The 26,009-nt window shown below is 45.0% G+C and overlaps 1 protein-coding gene across 6 annotated transcripts in view; it reads right to left on the bottom strand.

The window, feature by feature from the left end:
- Positions 1–25,733, bottom strand: part of FAM184A (family with sequence similarity 184 member A) — a 282,305-nt gene extending 256,572 nt beyond the window's left edge. For 3 of the 6 annotated variants that reach the window (XM_056566444.1, XM_056566442.1, XM_056566438.1), the window contains exon 1: positions 6,293–6,447. The gene's annotated coding sequence lies outside the window, so the exon portion shown is untranslated. Of the gene's footprint in view, positions 1–322; positions 401–6,292; positions 6,448–25,607 lie in introns of those variants that run through there. The other 3 variants (XM_056566443.1, XM_056566441.1, XM_056566439.1) reach the window with 2 other exon arrangements.
- Between the last annotated feature and the right edge of the window lie 276 nt (positions 25,734–26,009).

The following is a 26,009-nucleotide window of genomic DNA, read 5'->3' on the forward strand; positions in this document are numbered from 1 at the left end:
ATTTGATGTCATGTGTAGGCAGTTGTCAGGTGCCAGATCACTGGCAGCTTAGCTTGTATACAAAGACTGACGCGGGACTCCTGGGGCACTGGTGCAGAATCAGTGGCAGACTGAAGAGATAAGTACTGTTATTTTTTTTCTAATTTTATGGTAGAGGCTATATTTTATGATCCAGACACCCCTTCATAGTATAATGCTTTTGGGAATCATTGATGGATAAAAAAGCAGTGGCTTGTGCCGTTCATGTAATGCAGAGACTGCCAACAGCTACAAGTAATACAAAATGCTATGAGGAGAGCCCTGTAAATAATAATCTGCTCACCTTTATAGCAATGTGTATGGACTCTAATGTAGGGACTCCATTACATGGACCACTATGTAGCTGCACCACTGGTAAAGCCTGTAATAGAAGTAAAAAAGATGGTGTCCAGCATCCAGAGTAGTTAAAAATGCATCTTTATTATGATATCTTATTAAAAAGCAAGGAGATTATACAAAAAGGGGGGAAAAAATCCTGCTGACGCATTTCTAACCTGTAGGCCCTTACTCATGCCATGTGTAAGAAGTTACAAGCCAGATCTGGTGATCACTATGGGAGCTCTAAGCTTACAGGGGTTGGATGAAATAAGACAGCCCCCTGTTAGATGAATGGACTAGAAGGATGCAACTTGATGACAGATAAAGTAGAGAGGAATGAGTATGACAAATCCAGCTCTGCTATGTTAACCTCTTAACGACCACGGACATAAATGTACGTCCTGGTGCGGAGGTACTTCGCGCACTAGGACGTACATTTACGTCCTGTACACAACTGCGAGCATCAGAGCGGTGCTCGTGTCATGCACTACAGGTCCCAGCTGCTATCAGCAGTTGGGGACCCGCTGGTAATGGCGGACATCAGCGATCGCCCTGATGTCCGCCATTAACCCCTCAGATGCCCTGGTCAATACAGATTACGGCATCTGCAGCAATGCGCATGTTTAAATAAATGATCAAATCGCCCACAGCCGGAGGTCCCCTCACCTGCCTCCGGCTGTCTCCAGGGGTCTTCTGCTCTGGTCTTAGATCGAGCAAAATATTGCCGGTAATACTAATCAGTGCTATGCCCTATGCATAGCACTGAACAGAATTAGCAATCAAATGATTTCTATAGATAGTCCTCTATGGGGGACATAAAAAGTATTTAAAAAAACGGGGGAAAATGTAAAAAATTTTAATTTAAAAAAAAGAAAAAAAATTAGAAAAATCCCTTTCCCCAATAAAAATGTAACTTGTCCCTTTTTCCCATTTTACCCCAAAAAAGCTTAAAAAATAAATAACTTAATAAACATATTTGGTTTCGCCAGATGCAGAAAGGTCCGATCTAATAAAATATAATGTTAATGATCCTGTACGGTGAACGGCGTAAACGTAAAATATAAAAAAAAAAAAAAGATTATTGCTTTTTGTCACATAAATTATTATTATTTTTTTTATAAAAAGTGATTTAAAATGTTCATTAATGCAAATATGGTATCGATAAAAAGTACAGATCACGCTGCAAAAAATTAGCATACAACTACACAGAAAAATGAAAAAGTTATAGGTGGTCAAAATAGGGTGATTTTAGACATACTTATTTGGTACAAAAAATTTGATATTTTTTAAAAGCAGTACAATAATAGAAAAGTATGCAAAGATGGGTATCATTTTAATAGTATTGACCACAGAATAAAGGAAACATGTAATTTTTACCGTAAAGTGTACAGTGTGAAAACGAAATCCTCCAAAATTTGCAAAATTGTGGTTTTCATTTAAATTTCCTCATAAAAAAAATTGTTTTTGGTTTCACCGTACATTTTATGGTAAAATGAAAGGTGTCACTACAAAGTACAATTGGTCACTCAAAAAACAAGCTCTCATTTGGGTCTTTGGATGGAAATATAAGAGATATGGATATTAGAAGGTGAGGAGGAAAAAAATCGGAAAAGCAAAAGTAAAATTTAACCCCTTAGGGACTCAGCCTTTTTTGCAATTCTGACTACTGTCACTTTATGCATTAATAACTCTGGGATGCTTTTACTTTTCATTCTGATTCCAAGATTATTTTTGCGTTGCATATTCTACTTTATGTTAGTGGTAAATTTTCCGCCATAGTTGCATCATTTAAAATTCCAAAATTTGATGCCAAATTAGAAAATTAGCATTTTTCTTATTTTGAAACTCTCTGCTTATAAGGAAAATGGACATCCCAAATAAATTATATATTGCTTCAAGTATACAATATGACTACTTTATGTTGGCATCATAAAGCTGACATGTCTTTACTTTTTGATGACATTAGAGGGCTTCAAAGTATTGCAGCAATTTTCCAATTTTTCACAAAAATTTCAAAATCTAAATTTTTCAGGGACCAGTTCAGTTTGAAGTAGATTTGAGGGGCTTTCATGTTAGAAATACCCCATAAATGACCCCATTATAAAAACTGCACCCCTCAAAGTATTCAAAATAACAATCAGAAAGTTTGTTAACGTTTAGGTGTTTCACAGGAATAGCAGCAAAGTGAAAGAGAAAATTCTAAATCTTCATTTTTTACACTCGCATGTTCTTGTAGAGCCATGCCAGGGCCAGGGGTAAAAGGAGAGAAATCCCCCCCAAAATTTGTAACCCAATTTCTTTTGGGTAAGGAAATACACCATATGTGGATGTAAAGTGTTCTGCGGGCGCAGTAGAGGGCTCAGAACGGAAGGAGCGACAATGGGATTTTGGAGAGTGAATTTTGCTGAAATGGTTTTTGGGGGCATGTCACATTTAGGAAGCCTCTATTGTGCCAGAACAGCCAAAAAAAACAAAACAAAAAAACATATGGCATACTATTTTCGAAACTACCCCCCTCAAGGAACGTAACAAGGGGTACAGTGAGCCTTAACGCCCCACAGGTGTTTGATGACTTTTTGTTGAAGTCTGATGTGTAAATGAAACCTTTTTTTTTCACTAGAATGCTGGTTTTTCAACAAATTTTACATTTTTACAAGGGGTAATATGAGAAAATGCCCCCAAAAAATTTGCAACCCCATTTCTTCTGGAAATACCCCATATGTGGACGTCAAGTGCTCTGTTGGCGCACTACAATGCTCGGAAGAGAAGGAGTCACATTTGGCTTTTGGAAAGAAAATTTGGTTTTTAGGGGGCATGTCACATTTAAGAAGCCCCAATGGTGCTAGAACATTAAAAAAAATGGCACATGGCATACTATTTTGGAAACTACGCCCCTCAAGGAACGTAACAAGGGGTACAGTGAGCCTAAAAACCCTGCAGGTGTTTGATGAATTTTCGCCAAATTTCCCCCCCCTAAAATGCTGGTTACCCCAATTTTTTTACTTTCACAAGAGGTAATAGGAGAAAAAGCCCCCCAAAAATTTTAACATTTTTTCTGAGTATGGAAATATCCTATTTTTGGCTGTAAAGTGCTCTGCGGGCAAACTAGAGAGAAGGAGCGCCGTTGGGCTTTTGGAGAGAGAATTTGTCTGGAATTGAAGGCCACGTGTGTTTACAAAGCTCCCATGGTGCCAGAACAGTGGACAAATGTGACTACATTTTGGAAACTACACCCCTCACAGAATGTAATAAGGGGTGCAGTGAGCATTTACACCCCACTGGCGTTTGACAGATCTTTGGAACAGTGGGCTGAGCAAATGAAAAATTTCATTTTTTCATTTTCACGGGCCACTGTTCCAAAAATCTGTAAAATGCTCACTGTACACCTTATTACATTATGTGAGGGGTGTAGTTTCCAAAATGGGGTCACATGTGGGGGGGGGGGGGGTCCATTGTATTGGCACCATGGGAGCTTTGTAAATACACGAGGCCTTCAATTCCGGACAAATTTTCTCTCTAAAATCCCAACGGAGCTCCTTTTCTTCTGAGCATTATTGTGCTCCCGCAGAGCACTTTACATCCACATATGGGGTATGTTCTTACTCAGAAGAAATGGGGTTACAAATTTTGGGGGGCTTATTTTCCTATTTTTCATTGTGAAAATGAAACATTTAGGGTAACACCAGCATTTTTGTGAAAAGTTTTTCATTTTCCCATCCAATTTTAACGAAAATGTGTCAAACACCTGTGGGGTGTTAAGGCTCACTATACCCCTTGTTACGTTGTGTAGTTACCAAAATGGGGTCACACTTGGGTATAAATTTTTGGGCGTTTATGTCAGAAGCGCTGTAATATCAGCCACTCCTGTGCAAATCATCAATTTAGGCCTGAAATGTACATAGTGCGCTCTCACTCCTGAGCCATGTTGTGCGCCCGTAGAGCATTTTACGTCCACATATGGTGTATTTCCGTACTCAGGAAAAATTGCGTGACAAATTTTGGGGGTCTTTTTTTTCCTTTTATCTCTTGTAAAAATGAAAAGTATGGGGCCACACCAGCTTGTTAGTGTAAAAATGTTTATTTTTTTGACTAACAGGCTGGTGTAGACCCCAACTTTTCCCTTTCATACGGGGTAAAAGGAGAAAAAGCCCCCCAAAATTTTTAATGCTCTGAGTACGGAAATACCCCATATGTGGCCCTAAACTGTTTCCTTGAAATAGGACAGGGCTCTGAAGTGTGAGAGAGCACCATGCACATTTGAGGTCTAAATTAGGGATTTGTATAAGAGTGGACTTGGATGCAAGCATCACAATTGCCTCTGCTACCAAAAATATTCTATATCCAGTGATTCCTAAACAGGGTGCCTCCAGCTGTTGCTAAAGTCAGTGGCTGTCCGGAAATGCTGGGAGTTTTTGTTTTGTAACAGCTGGAGGCTCCGTTTTGGAAACAATGCTGTAGTAGACTTTTTCATTTTTATTCCTCACTGTAAACCCCCGCCCGTGTGATTGTACCCTGTACATTCACATGGGGGGCAAACCTCCAGCTGTTACAAAACTACAACTTCCAGCATGCACTGACAGACCGTGCATGCTGGGAGTTGTACTTTTGCAACCGCTGGAGGCACACTGGTTCAAAACCAGTTAGGTTAGGTTCTGTTACCTAACTCAGTATTTTCCAACCAGTGTGCCTCCAGCTGTTGCAAAACTAGAGAAGTAGTTATGCAACAGCTGAAGGCACGCAACTACAACTCCTAGCATGCCGAGACAGCCGTTTGCTGTTCATGCATGCTGGGAGTTGTAGTTTTGCAAGATTTGGAGGGGAATAGTTAAGAGACCACAGCACAGTGATCTCAAAATTGTGGCCTTCCAAATCTTGCAAAACTACAAATCCCAGCATGCCCAAACAGCTACTGTATAGTGGTCTCCAAACTGTGGCCCTCCAGATGTTGCTAGGCAACAACTCACTTACTGGCTTTTGTTGTCACCATGACCGGCGCACCAGGGAGAGGATCGACGCCCGCCACCAGTAAGTGACCTCCGCCGCCGCTGAAAGGATAGTTCCCCCACTCTGCCCCGACTACTGTGGGTGGGCACAGCCTGACCGACTAATATCAGGGATAGGAGGGGTGGCACCCCTGCCACCTCACTCCTATCCCTTATTTACCGGGTCACCCGTGTGACCTGGAATCGCCGCAGATCACCAGTCTGAATTGACCGGCGATTTAAGGCGATCGCCGACATGGGACTGATTTAAGCAGGCATCCTGATCCGGTCCTCTCCCGGCGAGTGGCGGGACCGGAATTTCCACGCCCTGCATCCCTAAGAGGTTAAGGTTTAAATGGGCTTGGTCCTTAAGGGGTTAAAGTAGTGGTCTCCAAACTAATGGCGCACCAGGTGTTGTGAAACTACAACTCCCAGCATGCCCGGACAGCCAACAGCTTTCTGGGAATGCTGGGAGTTGTAGTTTCACAACATCTGTAGGACCGCAGTTTAGAGACCACTACATTAAAAGATCTGAGTCTAGGGGTGTGCATGGATACTGTATCCTGTATGACTTGGTACATCAGCTGTCGGGCTACATGTCCTACTCAGTATAAAGTCCTACGCTTTATATACATATTTCTTTATGTACAACTATGGAAACAATTCCCAGTTCTTTTTAGTTTAAAAAACTAGCATAAACATAACACGGTAAATTACAAATACCAGATTATCTGGCCACCTCACCAGAATAAAATACTTAGGTACCAACATGATATGGGCACCATACAAGACTGAGGGAAAACTGTGTCTTCTAACAAGTGCACTGCTGTATACCTAACCCATATAATAGATACTACAGAACTATGCTATCTATCTATCTGTGTATATATACATATATACATATAGTGCTATGCAATATAGAATAGGTCACAATACACAGAACACTCACGTACATGGGACAGGATCTGAGGCACCTGTCTATGTTGCTTGTTTGATGTTACTAGGGGGCTTGGCTTCGGTTGCTAGGCAAGCTTCAACACCAGGGTGAGGTGCAGACTTGCTTCCCATGCAAGTTTGCGTCCACTCCTTCCCTCAACTCTGCGAACCTCGAGCTGGGGGGAGGGCTGAGGGAAGAAGAGCACGGGGGGAGAGAGCAGAGGGGAGAGAGCAGAGGGGAGAGAGGAGGTACATATGACACCCGCATCTCCACTCCCTCAGCTCCGCCTGCGTTCTCTGAACAAACTGCACTGTGTGGGGATGATTTCTATGTGTGAAGGGGGAGGACATATGGCTGGTGATGATTTCTATGTGTGAAGGGGGAGGACATGGCTGGGGATGATTTCTATGTGTGAAGGGGGAGGACATATGGCTGGTGATGATTTATATGTGTGAAGGGGGAGGACATATTGCTGGTGATGATTTCTATGTGTGAAGGGGGAGGACATATGGCAGGGGATGATTTCTATGTGTGAAGGGGGGAGGACATATGGCTGGGGATGATTTATATGTGTGAAGGGGGAGGACATATTGCTGGTGATGATTTCTATGTGTGAAGGGGGAGGACATATGGCTGGTGATGATTTATATGTGTGAAGGGGGAGGACATATTGCTGGTGATGATTTCTATGTGTGAAGGGGGAGGACATATGGCTGGGGATGATTTCTATGTGTGAAGGGGGAGGACATATGGCTGGTGATGATTTCTATGTGTGAAGGGGGAGGACATATGGCTGGGGATGATTTATATGTGTGAAGGGGGAGGACATATTGCTGGTGATGATTTCTATGTGTGAAGGGGGAGGACATATGGCTGGTGATGATTTATATGTGTGAAGGGGGAGGACATATGGCTGGTGATGATTTCTATGTGTGAAGGGGGAGGACATATTGCTGGTGAGGATTTATATGTGTGAAGGGGAGGACATATGGCTGGTGATGATTTATATGTGTGAAGGGGGAGGACATGGCTGGGGATGATTTCTATGTGTGAAGGGAAAGGACATATGGCTGGGGATGATTTATATGTGTGAAGGGGGAGGACATATTGCTGGTGATGATTTCTATGTGTGAAGGGGGAGGACATATGGCTGGGGATGATTTCTATGTGTGAAGGGGGAGGACATGGCTGGGGATGATTTCTATGTGTGAAGGGGGAGGACATATGGCTGGTGATGATTTATATGTGTGAAGGGGGAGGACATATTGCTGGTGATGATTTCTATGTGTGAAGGGGGAGGACATATGGCAGGGGATGATTTCTATGTGTGAAGGGGGGAGGACATATGGCTGGGGATGATTTATATGTGTGAAGGGGGAGGACATATTGCTGGTGATGATTTCTATGTGTGAAGGGGGAGGACATATGGCTGGTGATGATTTATATGTGTGAAGGGGGAGGACATATTGCTGGTGATGATTTCTATGTGTGAAGGGGGAGGACATATGGCTGGGGATGATTTCTATGTGTGAAGGGGGAGGACATATGGCTGGTGATGATTTCTATGTGTGAAGGGGGAGGACATATGGCTGGGGATGATTTATATGTGTGAAGGGGGAGGACATATTGCTGGTGATGATTTCTATGTGTGAAGGGGGAGGACATATGGCTGGTGATGATTTATATGTGTGAAGGGGGAGGACATATGGCTGGTGATGATTTCTATGTGTGAAGGGGGAGGACATATTGCTGGTGAGGATTTCTATGTGTGAAGGGGGAGGACATATGGCTGGTGATGATTTATATGTGTGAAGGGGGAGGACATATGGCTGGTGATGATTTCTATGTGTGAAGGGAAAGGACATATGGCTGGGGATGATTTATATGTGTGAAGGGGGAGGACATATTGCTGGTGATGATTTCTATGTGTGAAGGGGGAGGACATATGGCTGGGGATGATTTCTATGTGTGAAGGGGGAGGACATATGGATGGGGATGATTTCTATGTGTGAAGGGGGAGGACATATGGCTGGGGATGATTTCTATGTGTGAAGGGGGAGGACATATGGCTGGTGATGATTTCTATGTGTGAAGGGGAAGGACATATGGCTGGGGATGATTTCTATGTGTGAAGGGGGAGGACATATGGCTGGTGATGATTTATATGTGTGAAGGGGGAGGACATATGGCTGGTGATGATTTCTATGTGTGAAGGGGGAGGACATATGGCTGGGGATGATTTCTATGTGTGAAGGGGGGAGGACATATGGCTGGGGATGATTTATATGTGTGAAGGGGGAGGACATATTGCTGGTGATGATTTCTATGTGTGAAGGGGGAGGACATATTGCTGGTGATGATTTCTATGTGTGAAGGGGGAGGACATATGGCTTGGGATGATTTCTATGTGTGAAGGGGGAGGACATATGGCTGGTGATGATTTCTATGTGTGAAGGGGGAGGACATATGGCTGGGGATGATTTATATGTGTGAAGGGGGAGGACATATTGCTGGTGATGATTTCTATGTGTGAAGGGGGAGGACATATGGCTGGTGATGATTTATATGTGTGAAGGGGGAGGACATATGGCTGGTGATGATTTCTATGTGTGAAGGGGGAGGACATATTGCTGGTGATGATTTATATGTGTGAAGGGGGAGGACATATGGCTGGTGATGATTTATATGTGTGAAGGGGGAGGACATATGGCTGGGGATGATTTCTATGTGTGAAGGGGGAGGACATATGGCTGGTGATGATTTCTATGTGTGAAGGGGAAGGACATATGGCTGGGGATGATTTCTATGTGTGAAGGGGGAGGACATATGGCTGGTGATGATTTATATGTGTGAAGGGGGAGGACATATGGCTGGTGATGATTTCTATGTGTGAAGGGGGAGGACATATGGCTGGGGATGATTTCTATGTGTGAAGGGGGGAGGACATATGGCTGGGGATGATTTATATGTGTGAAGGGGGAGGACATATTGCTGGTGATGATTTCTATGTGTGAAGGGGGAGGACATATTGCTGGTGATGATTTCTATGTGTGAAGGGGGAGGACATATGGCTTGGGATGATTTCTATGTGTGAAGGGGGAGGACATATGGCTGGTGATGATTTCTATGTGTGAAGGGGGAGGACATATGGCTGGGGATGATTTATATGTGTGAAGGGGGAGGACATATTGCTGGTGATGATTTCTATGTGTGAAGGGGGAGGACATATGGCTGGTGATGATTTATATGTGTGAAGGGGGAGGACATATGGCTGGTGATGATTTCTATGTGTGAAGGGGGAGGACATATTGCTGGTGATGATTTATATGTGTGAAGGGGGAGGACATATGGCTGGTGATGATTTATATGTGTGAAGGGGGAGGACATATGGCTGGTGATGATTTCTATGTGTGAAGGGAAAGGACATATGGCTGGGGATGATTTATATGTGTGAAGGGGGAGGACATATTGCTGGTGATGATTTCTATGTGTGAAGGGGGAGGACATATGGCTGGGGATGATTTCTATGTGTGAAGGGGGAGGACATATGGATGGGGATGATTTCTATGTGTGAAGGGGAGGACATATGGATGGGGATGATTTCTATGTGTGAAGGGGGAGGACATATGGCTGGGGATGATTTCTATGTGTGAAGGGGAAGGACATATGGCTGGGGATGATTTCTATGTGTGAAGGGGGAGGACATATGGCTGGGGATGATTTATATGTGTGAAGGGGGAGGACATATGGCTGGTGATGATTTCTATGTGTGAAGGGGGAGGACAAATGGATGGGGATGATTTCTATGTGTGAAGGGGGGAGGACATATGGCTGGGGATGATTTCTATGTGTGAAGGGGAGGACATATGGCTGGTGATGATTTCTATGTGTGAAGGGGAAGGACATATGGCTGGGGATGATTTCTATGTGTGAAGGGGGAGTACATATGGCTGGGGATGATTTCTATGTGTGAAGGGGGGAGGACATATGGCTGGGGATGATTTCTATGTGTGAAGGGGGAGGACATATGGCTGGGGATGTTTATATGTGTGAAGGGGGGAGGACATATGGCTGGGGAGGATTTCTATATGTGAAGGGGGAGGACATATGGCTGGGGATGATTTCTATGTGTGAAGGGGGAGGACATATTGCTGGGGATGATTTCTATGTGTGAAGGGGAAGGACATATGGATGTTGATGATTTCTATGTGTGAAGGGGGGAGGACATATGGCTGGGGATGATTTCTATGTGTGAAGGGGGAGGACATATGGCTGGGGATTATTTCTATGTGTGAAGGGGGAGGACATATTGCTGGTGATGATTTCTATGTGTGAAGGGGGAGGACATATTGCTGGAGATTATTTCTATGTGTGAAGGGGAAGGACATAGGGATGGGGATGATTTCTATGTGTGAAGGGGGAGGACATATGGCTGGGGATGATTTCTATGTGTGAAGGGGAAGGACATATGGCTGGGGATGATTTCTATGTGTGAAGGGGGAGGACATATGGCTGGGGATGATTTATATGTGTGAAGGGGGAGGACATATGGCTGGTGATGATTTCTATGTGTGAAGGGGGAGGACAAATGGATGGGGATGATTTCTATGTGTGAAGGGTGGAGGACATATGGCTGGGGATGATTTCTATGTGTGAAGGGGAGGACATATGGCTGGTGATGATTTCTATGTGTGAAGGGGAAGGACATATGGCTGGGGATGATTTCTATGTGTGAAGGGGGAGTACATATGGCTGGGGATGATTTCTATGTGTGAAGGGGGGAGGACATATGGCTGGGGATGATTTCTATGTGTGAAGGGGGAGGACATATGGCTGGGGATGTTTATATGTGTGAAGGGGGGAGGACATATGGCTGGGGAGGATTTCTATATGTGAAGGGGGAGGACATATGGCTGGGGATGATTTCTATGTGTGAAGGGGGAGGACATATTGCTGGGGATGATTTCTATGTGTGAAGGGGAAGGACATATGGATGTTGATGATTTCTATGTGTGAAGGGGGGAGGACATATGGCTGGGGATGATTTCTATGTGTGAAGGGGGAGGACATATGGCTGGGGATTATTTCTATGTGTGAAGGGGGAGGACATATTGCTGGTGATGATTTCTATGTGTGAAGGGGGAGGACATATTGCTGGAGATTATTTCTATGTGTGAAGGGGAAGGACATAGGGATGGGGATGATTTCTATGTGTGAAGGGGGAGGACATATGGCTGGGGATGATTTCTATGTGTGAAGGGGGAGGACATATGGCTGGGGATGATTTCTATGTGTGAAGGGGGAGGACATATGGCTGGGGATGATTTCTATGTGTGAAGGGGGAGGACATATGGCTGGTGATCATTTCTATGTGTGAAGGGGAAGGACATATGGCTGATGATGATTTATATGTGTGAAGGGGGAGGACATATGGCTGGTGATGATTTCTATGTGTGAAGGGGGAGGACATATGGCTGGTGATGATTTCTATGTGTGAAGGGGGAGGACATATGGCTGGGGATGATTTCTATGTGTGAAGGGGGAGGACATATGGATGGGGATGATTTCTATGTGTGAAGGGGGAGGACATATGGATGGGGATGATTTCTATGTGTGAAGGGGGAGGACATATGGCTGGTGATGATTTCTATGTGTGAAGGGGAAGGACATATGGCTGGGGATGATTTCTATGTGTGAAGGGGGAGTACATATGGCTGGGGATGATTTCTATGTGTGAAGGGGGGAGGACATATGGCTGGGGATGATTTCTATGTGTGAAGGGGGAGGACATATGGCTGGGGATGATTTCTATGTGTGAAGGGGGGAGGACATATGGCTGGGGATGATTTCTATATGTGAAGGGGGAGGACATATGGCTGGGGATGATTTCTATGTGTGAAGGGGGAGGACATATTGCTGGGGATGATTTCTATGTGTGAAGGGGAAGGACATATGGATGTTGATGATTTCTATGTGTGATGGGGGGAGGACATATGGCTGGGGATGATTTCTATGTGTGAAGGGGGAGGACATATGGCTGGGGATTATTTCTATGTGTGAAGGGGGAGGACATATTGCTGGTGATGATTTCTATGTGTGAAGGGGGAGGACATATGGCTGGTGATGATTTCTATGTGTGAAGGGGAAGGACATATGGCTGGGGATGATTTCTATGTGTGAAGGGGGAGTACATATGGCTGGGGATGATTTCTATGTGTGAAGGGGGGAGGACATATGGCTGGGGATGATTTCTATGTGTGAAGGGGGAGGACATATGGCTGGGGATGTTTCTATGTGTGAAGGGGGGAGGACATATGGCTGGGGAGGATTTCTATATGTGAAGGGGGAGGACATATGGCTGGGGATGATTTCTATGTGTGAAGGGGGAGGACATATTGCTGGGGATGATTTCTATGTGTGAAGGGGAAGGACATATGGATGTTGATGATTTCTATGTGTGAAGGGGGGAGGACATATGGCTGGGGATGATTTCTATGTGTGAAGGGGAGGACATATGGCTGGGGATTATTTCTATGTGTGAAGGGGGAGGACATATTGCTGGTGATGATTTCTATGTGTGAAGGGGGAGGACATATTGCTGGAGATTATTTCTATGTGTGAAGGGGAAGGACATAGGGATGGGGATGATTTCTATGTGTGAAGGGGAGGACATATGGCTGGGGATGATTTCTATGTGTGAAGGGGGAGGACATATGGCTGGGGATGATTTCTATGTGTGAAGGGGGAGGACATATGGCTGGGGATGATTTCTATGTGTGAAGGGGGAGGACATATGGCTGGTGATCATTTCTATGTGTGAAGGGGAAGGACATATGGCTGATGATGATTTATATGTGTGAAGGGGGAGGACATATGGCTGGTGATGATTTCTATGTGTGAAGGGGGAGGACATATGGCTGGTGATGATTTCTATGTGTGAAGGGGGAGGACATATGGCTGGGGATGATTTCTATGTGTGAAGGGGGAGGACATATGGATGGGGATGATTTCTATGTGTGAAGGGGGAGGACATATGGATGGGGATGATTTCTATGTGTGAAGGGGGAGGACATATGGCTGGTGATGATTTCTATGTGTGAAGGGGAAGGACATATGGCTGGGGATGATTTCTATGTGTGAAGGGGGAGGACATATGGCTGGGGATGATTTATATGTGTTAAGGGGGAGGACATATGGCTGGTGATGATTTCTATGTGTTAAGGGGGAGGACATATGGATGGGGATGATTTCTATGTGTGAAGGGGGGAGGACATATGGCTGGGGATGATTTCTATGTGTGAAGGGGGAGGACATATGGCTGGTGATGATTTCTATGTGTGAAGGGGAAGGACATATGGCTGGGGATGATTTCTATGTGTGAAGGGGGAGTACATATGGCTGGGGATGATTTCTATGTGTGAAGGGGGGAGGACATATGGCTGGGGATGATTTCTATGTGTGAAGGGGGAGGACATATGGCTGGGGATGATTTCTATGTGTGAAGGGGGGAGGACATATGGCTGGGGATGATTTCTATATGTGAAGGGGGAGGACATATGGCTGGGGATGATTTCTATGTGTGAAGGGGGAGGACATATGGCTGGGGATTATTTCTATGTGTGAAGGGGGAGGACATATTGCTGGTGATGATTTCTATGTGTGAAGGGGGAGGACATATTGCTGGAGATTATTTCTATGTGTGAAGGGGAAGGACATAGGGATGGGGATGATTTCTATGTGTGAAGGGGGAGGACATATGGCTGGGGATGATTTCTATGTGTGAAGGGGGAGGACATATGGCTGGGGATGATTTCTATGTGTGAAGGGGGAGGACATATGGCTGGGGATGATTTCTATGTGTGAAGGGGGGAGGACATATGGCTGGTGATGATTTCTATGTGTGAAGGGGGAGGACATATGGCTGGGGATGATTTCTATGTGTGATGGGGGAGGACATATTGCTGGGGATGATTTCTATGTGAGAAGGGGGAGGACATATGGCTGGTGATGATTTCTATGTGTGAAGGGGAAGGACATATGGCTGGGGATGATTTCTATGTGTGAAGGGGGAGGACATATGGCTGGTGATGATTTCTATGTGTGAAGGGGAAGGACATATGGCTGGTGATGATTTCTATGTGTGAAGGGGAAGGACATATGGCTGGGGATGATTTCTATGTGTGAAGGGGGGAGGACATATGGCTGGGGATGATTTCTATGTGTGAAGGGGGAGGACATATGGCTGGGGATGATTTCTATGTGTGAAGGGGGAGGACATATGGCTGGTGATCATTTCTATGTGTAAAGGGGGAGGACATATGGCTGGTGATAATTTCTATGTGTGAAGGGGGAGGACATACTGCACGGTTTGGGGCTTATCTCTAGGTGTAAAGGGGAGGACATAGAATCATGGCCTTAAATGTTGGCACCCAGAAATCTGGGTTTGTGTCTGAGATCTTGGGTCTTCCAGCAGGACAATGACCCCAAACATACGTAAAAAAGCACCCAGAAATGGATGGCAACAAAGCGCTGGAGAGTTCTGAAGTGGCCAGCAATGAGTCCAGATCTAAATCCCATAGAACACCTGTGGAGAGATCTTAAAATTGCTGTTGGGAAAAGGTGCCCTTCCAATAAGAGAGACCTGGAGCAGTTTGCAAAGAAAGAGTGGTCCAACATTCCGGCTGAGAGGTGTAAGAAGCTTATTGATGTTATAGGAAGCAACTGAATTCAGTTATTTTTTCCAACGGGTGTGCAATCAAATATTAAGTTAAGGGTGCCAATAATTTGGGGGCGGAGCCTGACCGCTGAGCTGGATGGCCGCATGAATGCCCTGCTCTCCACAGCCTGAGTCCTAAGCTGACCTACACGGCTCATAAATCCTTGCCAAAATGGGCAAACATGATGACGCAAAGTCCGGTGCCACTCCTGGACCGACCAAGACCCGAAATAATCAATCGGACATGGTCGCATTTCTGAAAAGAAAACCGGAGCAGAGCCCAGCTCGAAAGAGATGACGAGTCCGATAGAGAAAGCCTCCCGGGGAACTTCAATGACTCTGGTGGGGAAGATACGCGATTGTCGGTCACTAAAGCCCTCATAAGGAAGACGGTGCAACAAGCGGTGACTAAGGCCATACAAGCAGCAATGGCGCCGCTACTACAGGAACTTGTGGAGATCAAGACAGATGTGAAACAGGTGGGCTATCGCACCGAACACCTAGAAACTGCACTTACCGACACTGTCTCTTTCTGTGACTCTGCTTCTCACCACCTAAGGGCACAGGAGACCCAGCTTAATAGGGCATTCTTGCTCCTTGAAAATCAGGAGAACCGCAGCAGGCGCCGGAATATCAGAATAAAAGGGGTTCCGGAGACTCTCTACCAGCAGTGACCCGCCAGATTTTCGCATCCTTGCTGGGGAGCGAGAGGGCTGAAGAGGTGATCATAGAAAGAGTGCATAGAGCGTTGAGGCCTAAGCTGAAACCGTCCGAACCACCCAGAGATATCATATGCGGTCTTCTTAGCTACCTTGACACGGCTGCGATACTGAAAGCAAGCAGAGAAGCCGACTCCATCCTCCACGAGGGTGTGGCGGTGAAATTATTTCAGGACATTGCACCATCTACACTGGCTAAACGCCGTCTACTGAATCCCCTGCTTCAACGTCTCAGGGAGATCAATGCATCCTATACCTGGCTGTATCCCTTCGGTCTCTCAGTGCTGAAGGATGGGAGACGTCTCGCTATACGCGATCCTGAGGAGCTGGAAAAGCTGTGGCCTTTCTTAGGAATTGATAAGATCGAGGTCCCGTCGTGGCTACCGGTTCAGCTCAGTCATACACTACCTGCCTTACCTAAGTGGCTTTGCTGGACTGCAGTGGTTGCTGTGGTGTGCCGGGGCAGCACCATTCAAGAGGAGCGAGGGGGATTGGGATGGACAGCAGGGGTTGAGATCTCATGCCAGCTTCAGTGTTCCTGGATTTCCATAAGTCGTTTTTATTATGTTGCCTGCCATCGCGATGTGGACTTTCGCTGACTCACATAAATGCTACCATCTATTAGTACTCACAGGACTGCTCATGCTTCCTATAGCGACAGGGGATGTGGGGCACTAGTCAATTGCTCATTAGTTCAACACCCGATGGGGAAATGTTCCCGTTCATCCTGTGGTCGATATATTGAGGTTCCTCATGCCTGACTAGCATTGCTATAGGTGTCTTTCTGCGGATGTACACATTGTGAATATTTTATTTTGCTATGCCAAATGTTCACTGTTTTCTTTATATTAATGTTTTTTTTTCCTTCGGACCACTTGCGACCCTGGCGGCCCTAACCCTTCCCCCACCTCCATTTTCCTACCCCTTCGCCCCCCTATCTTCACTTCCTCCCCCCCCAACCTCCCCTCCAATCCTCTCCATCACTCGCCCTGCCCCTCCCCCCCCACTCCGCCTCCCCCCCCTAAGTTTCCGTCTTCCCTTCCTCCCCCCCCCCCGGTGATCATCGGCCACTGCATGGTCGCTGCACGCACCTCAGGGGCTACTCTTAATGATGGTTCCCACGGAGTGACAGTAGCCCAGCATTAGTTGTAGGCAAATGTTTATTCGGTACTTTTCATTGTATGCCGTTGTTTTGTTAGTGTTTATATGTAAGCAGAAAGATTCATGGTCGGCCTCGGACCGGCTGTCGGTTCAGGAATCCCTCCGTTTTCCCACCCACTTGAATTTTTGGCCTCGGCTGATAATTCATTGTTCAGTTCTAATTTTGACACTATCACGGTCCCACCTCTCTAGAAAGGACCGCTTATCTTACTGTTTTCTTCCTCTGCCCTTGCTTTTCTCTTTCCTCCTTTCCTCATTCTCCACTCTCCTACTCGCACTCAGTCACCCCTCCCCTCAACGCCCTCCCCTACTCCTACTCCCCTACCCACATACCCAGCATCCTCCCCTGGTCGATAGATATCCTTACCACCTGAGGAAACTGTAGATTTCTTTTCCGATGAACACACTGAAATTCCTCACGTATAACTTGAAGGGGTTTAACTCACCGTGCAAGAGACATAGCATCTTCATGTTGCTAGCTAGAGAGGGGGTTGATTTCCTTTTTTTTACAGGAGACTCATTTCAAACAGGGAAGGGTCCCTAAACTACCCATTAATAACTTCTCGCATTGGTTCCACAGTTGCAGCTCCAACTCGTTCTCCCGTGGGGTCACTATTGCAATACAGAAGGATGTCCCATTCACGCTAACCGCTGTCCATGATGGAGGAGATGGCAGGTCTCTATTTGTTAAAGGTAAGGTTGGATCCATGACATACACCTTTACCTCATTGTACACTCCTAACAAAAACAGGTCCCCTGGCTGTTAAAAACCCTTGATAAGTTGAGGTCCTTTTCTGAAGGCCCCATAATACTTGGCGCGGACTTAAACCTCCCATTAGACCCATCTCTTGACACCTCATCTACTAAAACTTACACTTCAGACCTTGCTATCCGCACACTTCGCAACCGATTACATGACATGGAGCTGACTGACGTGTGGTGAGCGATGCATCCGACGGAACGGACATACTCATTCTACTCTGCGCCCCATAAGTCCTCTCACCGACTGGACTACATATTTTGTCATCATAGCCTGCTTCCCACGATCCACTCGTCCGACATAGGATCGCGGACGTTATCTGACCACGCCCCAGTACATGCAAATCTTGCTCTACCGCACATACCCAATAGGGCTAGGACATGGCGACTGAATGAGTCGTTGCTATCTGACGACTTAGAAATTGCTAAGCTCTCGTCTCAAATAGCCGAATACTTTGACATAAATACCACACAAGACGTCTCCACCTCAATCACTTGGGAGGCCCATAAGGCCTATGTGAGGGGCCGCCTCATATCACTGGGCTCCAAGGTAAAGAGGGAAAGGACGGCACGAATCACTCAATTACTGGCAGACATTGCTGACATAGAAAAGTCTGCCTCTCGGTTAACTGGGAATTCCGATGTTGACGGAATCTCCACGACTTTGATTTCCCTTAGGGAACAACTAAAAGACATATTATCAAAACAGCATGGCGACCAGGTCATACGTTTTCAACAAAAACTTTTTTTACATGGGAATAAAGGGGGACGTCTTATGTCGGCCATGATCAAAAAAAGTAGACAGAAAACGCACATTGCCAGGATTGTGGCGTCGGATGGTACCCAACACGTAGACACTGGCCCTATAGCAACGGCTTTCCGGGACTTCTACTATTCTCTTTATAACATGCACCCAACTAACCCCACGCCATTGCCACGCACGCTGGCAATCCAAACTTTCTTGGACCGACTGAATTTACCTACCCTCACCACGCTGGAAGGAGAAACATTACTGGAGCCTTGCACTGCTGAGGAGGTTGAGGCAGTAATAAAGTCCTTCCCCATAGGGAAGAGCCCGGGACCAGATGGCCTGAGCTTACAATACTATAAAAAGTTGGGCCCAGTTACTTGGAGGCACCCATCTGCCACCCCAATCCCTGGAGGCACACATCACTATTCTACCAAAAGAGGGTAAAGACCCTCTAATGTGCTCGAGTTATAGGCCCATTTCCCTCTACTGCTTCTCGGCACAGATGCCGAGAAGGCGTTTGATAGGGTAGCGTGGGACTACATGACCAAGGTGTTAGCCAAATATCGCATCCCTGATCGCTTCATCCGAGCTATCATGTCCCTATATAGTGAATCCAGCGCTCGGGTTAGGGTTAATGGCACTCTTTCTGAACCTTTCCCCATATGTAATGGGACGCGACAAGGGTGCCCCTATCACCGTCACTGTACGTCCTCATGATGGAGACTCTTCTCCAGGCCTTGAGGCAGGATGAGGCGATTAGGGGATTGCAAATAGGGGATAGGCCTCATCTTACGGCAGCATTCGCTGACGATCTGCTCATAATGATCACTAATCCTACTGAAGCCCTGCCTCGAGTCCAATGGGTTATTGAAGAGTATGGAACCCTGTCCAATTTCAAAGTAAATTATAGTAAGTCGGAGATACTGAACATCACAATACCCCCTCGTATAGCCTCGTGTCTACAATCATCCTCGTCTTATAGATGGCCTTCTAAACACATTACATACCTGGGCATAGCCCTTCCCTCGTCGCTGAGCAACTTGTTTGACCTTAACTATGTACCCTTACTGACTAAAATGAAGAATAAACTTGACTCCTACAAGTTACCCTTTCTTTCATGGGTGGGACGACGCAACCTCCTACAGACATACATTGTACCTTCAATACTCTACTTACTGCGCATGATACCCATAGAGCTACCTTAATGGTATCTCCTGCAGTGGAGACGGCTCTTTGGGGCTTTCCTATGGTCAGGGAAGCGCCCGCGTCTAGCACATTCCCTTCTCACTAGATCTAAGAGGGGCGGTGGCATAGGTATGCCAGACATTTCTATGCTATATACAGCTAACCATATTCACAGATGGGTTGAGATCACTACTGGAACCAGCCTACTGGGTAGCTCAGAACTTGAATGCTCTCAAATGACTTCCCGAGGCTATGGGGTGGACCGTCATGTCTGGCTGCCTACACGCCGCTCCCTCTCATATGTTAACAATCCCCTGTTGAAAGGTACACTCACTATCAAAAGAGCTTATGAGGCACAACACAAGGCGACTACGGAAAAACGTTGATCTCTCCATGCTTTCCAAGTTCTCTGATTCCTTATGCAGTTCACCCTGACATGCAAGAGACGGACGACTTGTGGTCCCATTTTCAACACGTCCCTCTCAAAACCCTATGTGCCCGAAACCAACCACCCACAGTTGAGACACTATCCATGATAGTTCCACACCTTAAAACTAACTTTCTACATCTTCATATGCTCAGGGAGATGTGTGTTGCATTTCTAAAGGTGTATGTTATTGGTGAAAACCCGACCTGGATAGATAAGTTGATGCAATTCTCGCCGAACTGTAAGCCAAAATTTTCCACATTTAATGCCTGTTTGAGAGATGAGAGGCAAACATCTAATCCGTTGTACTTGAGGTCCTGGGAGGAGGAGTTGGGGCGCAGGTTCATGGACCAAGAGAGGAAATCCATTCTAACTTACTCCCATGGCTTCTCTAGGTGCGTCAAGCTACAAGAAGGTCATTATAAATTAGTAGCCAGATGGTATAGGACGCCAGAGTTATTATATCATTGGGGTCTGAGTGATTCCCCTGCGTGCTGGAGATGCCATGGGGGAGTGGGCTCTTTGTCTCACATCTGGTGGTCATGCCCCAGGATAACGTCTTACTGGAGTGAAGTGAATCTCATCATAGATAAGGTGGTGGGACGGCATGTCCCTCTCTCACCAGAGGTGGTTCTCTTGGGCTTATCGACTAAGGATTGCACCCTGTCAAAGAGATCTCTGATTGCACACATGCTAACTGCAGCCAAGTCATTAGTTCCATTTCATTGGTTAGATGAAACACCTCCTACAGTTCAACAGTGGATTTCTAAGGTCTCTCAGTTGTGTAGAATGGAGGAACTCTCCAGTTGGAGTGATCGCTCCCATGACAGATACTGGAGTATATTGGCTCCTTAGCTGGGCTTTCGTGATGCTGACACTGCTCCCCCTCTCTCGCACCAGACATCGCAACTGGGTTCCAGCCAATGACCCCATGGACAATCCCCCCCCCCCCCTCTTTCCCAACCCCCCCCCCCGTTCCCCTTTCCACCTCCTCACCCACGACCAAAAACCTTGTATCTATTCTTTATCCTCCACTCGTCTCTCTCTCTTCCTCTTTTCTCTTTCTTCTGCCTCCCACCTTGGAGAAATCCTTCACCTTTTCATTTCTCCTCTTTCTTTTTGTTTTTTCTTCTTCAGTACTCTGGCACATTGTGCTCATGTTCATTGACCCTATTATGTTCAGTACCATACTCCTATTACAGTTCCACCTAATTAAATGGGCTCCTAGGTGACATCACCTCATACTTATAAGATGCTTATAGGCATGACTGACCTTCTGCTTTATGTATAACTTAAGTAGATGTTTGTCAATACTTCTCTTGATTGAGTTGTTTTATTGATTTTACAATGATACATCAACACAGGAGCTCAATGGTCTTTTTAAATGTTGCCTGGGGCCTAGCCCACACACCCCCTTTTATCTTGCTTTTCTCTCTTTTTCTTCTTGATCAGCATTATGTAATGTACTTCATATTACACTTGTATGTTCTGTTGTATTGCAATATTCGAAAATAAAAAATTGAAAAAAAAAAGGGTGCCAATGATTTTATCCAGCCCATTTTTGGAGTTTGGTATGACATTATGTCCAATGTGCTTTTTTTCCTCCCTTTTTTGGTTTAGTTTCAATACACACAAAAGGAATGAACATGTGTAAAGCAAAACATGTGTTACTGCAATCCTTTTCTGTGAGAAATACTTAATTTCCTTGAAAAATTTCAGGAGTGCCAACATTTTCGACCATGACTGTACTGCACTGGCTGGGGCTGATTTCTATGTGTGTGAAAGGGGATGACATACTGCACGGACGGGGACTAATTTCTATAAGTGTGCTGTGTATAACACAGGTTTCCATGGGCTGCAAGGGGGAGGACGAACTGCACGGGCTGGTTTCTTTTTTTCTTGAGGTGTTTATTAGCCCCATTTGGAGGACATAGAAGTGCATGGGGTTTGTACAGGACATTATCATCCCTGTATGAACCCCGTGATTTCTATGTCCTGTACAATGAACACTGACGTGAGCAGTACTGTATGTATCCTATACATTTCTATGTCAGTGTTCATTGTACAGGACATAGAAATGCACAGGGTTCAAACAGGCACATATAAATGCACAGGGTTCATACAGGGACGTAGAAATGCACAGGGTTCATACAGGGACATAGAAATGCACAGGGTTCATACATGGACATAGAAATGCACAGGGTTCATATAGGGACATAGAAATGCACAGGGTTCATACAGGGACATAGAAATGCACAGGGTTCATACAGGGACGTACAAATGCACAGGGTTCATACAGGGACGTAGAAATGCACAGGGTTCATATAGGGACATAGCAATGTCTGGGGTTCATGTAGGGATGTAGAAATGCACAGGGTATATATAGGGACATAGAAATGCACGGGGTTAATACAGGGATGTAGAAATGCATGGGGCTCATACAGGGATGTAGAAATGCACAGGGTTTTACAGTGCTGTACAGGATATAGAAATGCACAGGGTTCATACAAAACTGCTCATGAACATCACTGTATCAACCCTGTGCATTTCTACGTAAGTGTTCATTGTACAGGATGTAGAAATACATTGTGTTCATACAGTACTGCTCATGTCAGCCTTCATTTTACAGGACATAGAAATGCACAGGGTTCATACAGGGGAGTAGAAATGCACGGGGTTCATACAGGGACATAGAAATGCACAGAGTTTTTACAGTGCTGTACATGTTAGTCTTCATTTTACAGGAGATAGAAATGCACAGGGTTTATACAGTGATGTTCATGTCCTGTACAAACCCCTGTCCTGTACATGTCCTCGATATGGGGCTAAAAACACCCATGAAAAAAAGAAACCAGCCAGTGTAGTCCGTCCTTCCCCTTTACACATAGAGATCAGCCCCAGCAGTGCAGCATGTCATCCCCCTTCACTCATAGAGATCATACCCAGCCCCTGCAGTACAATATTTATCGGGGTATACCACGCAATGATTTAAAGTGGCGCTTTAAATCAATAAACTGCAGCGGCTTCTGCGGGGCCACAAACCCACCGACGCTGCCCGATTCCCTCCCCATCCCCGTGTGGTAAGTTTGTGGGGGTATAGGGTATATGGGGTGTAGCTGTGCAGTGGTGAAAGGGTGCGTGTTTAACCCTTAAAGGGGTACTACCGTGGAAAACTTTTTTTAACCCCTTAATGACCAAGCCCATTTTCACCTCAAGGACCAGGCCAATTTTATTTTTGCATTTTCGTTTTTTCCTTCTCGCCTTCTAAAATCCATAACTCCTTTATATTTCCATGTAAGACCCATATAAGGGTTTGTTTTTTGCGTGACCAATTGTACTTTGTAATGAAACCTCTCATTTTACCATAAAATGTTGGGCGAAATTTAAATGAAACCCAATTTAAATGAAAACCTAAATTTTGCACATTTTGGAGGGTTTTGTTTTCACACTGTACACTTTACAGTAAAAATGACATATGTTCTTTATTCTGTGGGTCAATACGATTAAAATGACACCCATGGCTAGATACTTTTATATTTTTGTACCGCTTAAAAAAAATCTAAAACTTTTTGTACAAAATCAGTAATCTAAAATCGCCCTATTTTGACCACCTATAACTTTTTCATTTTTCCGTATATAGGGCGGTATGAGGGCTCATTTTTTGCGCCGTCATCTGTACTTTTTTTTAGATACCACATTTGCATATATAAAACTTTTAGATCATTTTTTATAATTTTTTTTAATAAAATGTGACAAAAAAGCAGCATTTGTGGACTTTTTAAATTTTTTACGTTTACGTCATTCATCGTAGGGGATCATTAACATTATATTTTGATAGTTCAGACATTTACGCACGCGGCGATACCAAATATGTTTATTAAAAAAAAAATTACGCTTTTTGGGGCTAAAATGGGAGAAACTGACAATTTTGATTTTTATTGGGGGAGGGGATTTTTCACTTTTTTTTTACTTTTTATTTTTACATTTTTCAACTTTTTTTTAACACTTTTTATGTCCCCATAGGGGACTATCTATAGCAATCGTTTGATTGCTAATACTGTGCAGTGCTATGCATAGGACACAGCACTGCTCAGTATTATCGGTGCTCTTCTGCTCTGGTCTGCTCGATCTCAGACCAGAGCAGAAGACCCCGGGAGACGGCCGGAGCTAGGTAAGGGGACCTCCGGCTGTCATGCTGGATGATCGGATCGCCGCGGCAGCGCTGCGGGAGCGATCCGATCATCCAATCAAAGTGCTGCAATGCCGCTGTATTGATCACGGCATCGGAGGGATTAATGGCGGACATCCGTGCGATCGCGGATGTCGGCCATTACGGCCCTTCCGATGCTCGCGGTCATACACAGGACGTAAATGTACGTCCTGGTGCGGGAAGTCCTGCCAAACCAGGACGTACGTTTACATCCATGATCGTTAAGGGGTTAAATCAACTGGTGCCAGAAAGTTAAACAGATTTGTAAATCACTTCTATTAAAAAAAATCTTAATCCTTCCAGTACTTTTTAGGGGCTGTATACTAAAGAGAAATAAAAATTAAAAAAAATGCATTTCCTGTGATGTCCTGACCACAGTGCTCTCTGCTGACCTCTGCTGTCCATTTTAGGAACTGGATAAAATCCCCATAGCAAACATATGCTTCTCTGGACAGTTCCTAAAATGGACAGCAGAGGTCAGCAGAGAGCACTGTGGTCAGGACATCACAGGAAATGCATTTCTTTTTGGATTTCTCTTTAGTATACAGCCCCTAAAAAGTACTGGAAGGATTAAGATTTTTTAATAGAAATGATTTTCAAATCTGTTTAACTTTCTGGCACCAGTTGATTTGGGTGTGGGCTCTTCAATATATACTTGTCCTATCGTCACCCGTCCCAAGAACCATAGGGAGGAATAAATGATTGTCCACAACTGGAGATCCAGAAAACAGGTAAAACAGGAACAGTCTTTACAGATGTACAGTCTATGAGGATCCTGACAGTTGGTTGGGACTAGTGTTGCTCACGAATATTCGCAATTCGAATATTATTCGCGAATATCGCATATTCGCGAATTCGCGAATTTCGCGAATATAGCGCTATATATTCGTAATTACGAATATTCGTTTTTTTTTTTTTTTTTTTTTTTTTTTTCACAGTACACATCACAGTGATCATCCCTCTCTGCTTCCAGCTTGTGTGGTGTAAAGAAGGCTCTAATACTACTGTGTGAGACTGGCGCGCGAAAATTCGCATATGCGAAAATTCGCATATGCGAAAATTAGCACATGCGAATTTTCATATATGCGAATTTTCGCGTATGTTAATTTTGTATATGCTAATATGCACATATGATAGTTTTCGCATGCGCGAATGTTCGCATATGCGAAAATAAAACGGGAATATAACGAATATGCGAATATTCGCGAATATATGACGAATATTCGTCCATATATTCGCGAATATTCGCGAATTCGAATATGGCCTATGCCGCTCAACACTAGTTGGGACCTTGCGAGTATAAGCTCTGGAGATTGATTTATGCTGTTCTGCTGGATTTAGGGGATTGGTTTTAGGTCCAGCAGTCACGCAAGCTTTGGTGGGGATTTGATTTAGTAACTCACAGTTAGTAAGCGGCGGAATTGTTAGGCTTCAGGCCTGGTTTTGTCATGTAAGTCACACGGATCTCCTCTCTTTTCTAGTCCGGGCAGGGGCTGGCCTTGAGCTGATTGGTTCATCCCAACTGTCAGTCCTTTACACAAAGGATTATGGTAGGACATGTGACTACCCACGTGACCTGGAAGGTCCTTTAACATACCATAACAGTAGAAACTTAGTCATGTGACCTAAGGTCCTACAGACACTATACAGATCAATACATTACACTAATTATATACATGTAACACATAAAATTAAGGAATGAAGAGGTGACTAGGGATTATCTCAGCAAGCGGACCCCAACGGTACCAAGGAACTCTGACTTTGGGGACCCAGCACACAAGGTACAGTATGAAATACAGTACCGG

This window comes from Hyla sarda, chromosome 3, assembly GCF_029499605.1.
Source record: "Hyla sarda isolate aHylSar1 chromosome 3, aHylSar1.hap1, whole genome shotgun sequence".
NCBI classification, from domain to species: domain Eukaryota; kingdom Metazoa; phylum Chordata; class Amphibia; order Anura; family Hylidae; genus Hyla; species Hyla sarda.